Genomic DNA, 1,324 nt, shown 5'->3' on the forward strand with positions numbered 1-1,324 from the left:
CTCTCCTGGCCCCATGCCTTTTCTTTAAACATTAGTTACAGTTTCTGTGCAAAAGGCAGATCGCCTGTACCTGGGATAAGCCACCCCTTCCAGGCACAGAGGAAGATCTTGGGAAACCATACAAACCAGATCAATCTTGTCGTGTTTGCCCTCGGCCTCCCTTACTTCTCTACCTAGGTAGAGAACCCCTTGTGCACATTGTATGCTCACTGCTCAGATAAGCGGTTGGAGCTGACTTTCCTGGTAGAGGCTCCTGTGCAGGCGGAGTCTGTACTAAGTACTGGTGTGTGTTTCTTCTGTGAGTCTGCCTCCCTCGTGTCCCTAGCAGGGATCTCAAGAGCTTTGAGGTGTAGTAGTTCTCAGGCTTGCTTACGCTGCATGACTCAGGTGTGTGACTCTTGACTTCTACCTGTGTCAGTCTGGGGCTAAGCGGAGTTGCTAGGCAGAGGCCCACATGGAATCCCAGTTTATACAAGTTTGTGGTGACCTGTACAAGCCCATGTTTATCACCAGTTTGTTTACCATTTGTTGTTCAAGTTGACACAAATGTCTCCATTTTGATTCTTGTGCCTTTTAGGGTCCTTACTTTTGATGGAGATTTTTCTGTGGAAACATAGTTGCCCTCTGTCCCGTCCAGTCCTTGTTTCTCTGTTGCTCCTGTCATGGGTGGTAGAGTGGGAGGGTGAGGGTAGGTGACCGATGGGGTCAGCACCAAATCCTTTTAGACACACTGGATCAAGGGAGTTCAGGAAGAGTGCTTCCCTGCTCAGCTCCTGAGTGCTAAGGCAGCATTATTTTGTCAGAAATTGTACTTTAGCAGATTAAAAAAAAAGATGCGAAGATTAAAAAGGAAAATGCAAAATAAAAATAATTTGATATCCAACCCCTGGTAATGGGCAAAGCGACACTTTGTTGGTGGTGGTAGTCTTACATCGGTCGGGGCAGAGCAGACGGCAGGCCTTTATTCATCCTAGCTTGATGCCTGGCTTGGTGGCAAAGCTGTTTTATGCCTAGGACACATAAAAATCGAATCAAATCAAATCAAATCTAGGCAGTGCAGTGTGGGAGAAGGAAGACAGGCAGAGACCTGTGTTCCACCATGTCAATCAGAGCAGGAAAGAAAAGATGTCCACAGACTTGTCTTTTATGCCACATCTCTAGCGGGTCATAGACACACAGAGCTCCACCTACCACCACATAGCACTCTGTGGGAGAAGGAAGTAAGAATGGCAGACCACCATGCCACCCACAGATCTGCCCTCCAGTGCAAGGCATAGGTGGGCAGAAGACACCTGCTTGCTACCATGCCATGCAGTTCGGACAG

The 1,324-nt window shown here is 48.0% G+C and overlaps 1 non-coding gene across 1 annotated transcript; it reads left to right on the top strand.

The window, feature by feature from the left end:
* Positions 1-881: 881 nt before the first annotated feature.
* Positions 882-1,023, top strand: LOC114615905. Its single transcript, XR_003710547.1, has one exon. It is a non-coding gene; the product is annotated as a small nucleolar RNA SNORA48 (small nucleolar RNA).
* Positions 1,024-1,324: the final 301 nt, after the last annotated feature.

The sequence above is a fragment of the Grammomys surdaster genome, unplaced genomic scaffold, assembly GCF_004785775.1.
Source record: "Grammomys surdaster isolate TR1022 unplaced genomic scaffold, NIH_TR_1.0 130, whole genome shotgun sequence".
Taxonomy (NCBI): Eukaryota; Metazoa; Chordata; class Mammalia; order Rodentia; family Muridae; genus Grammomys; species Grammomys surdaster.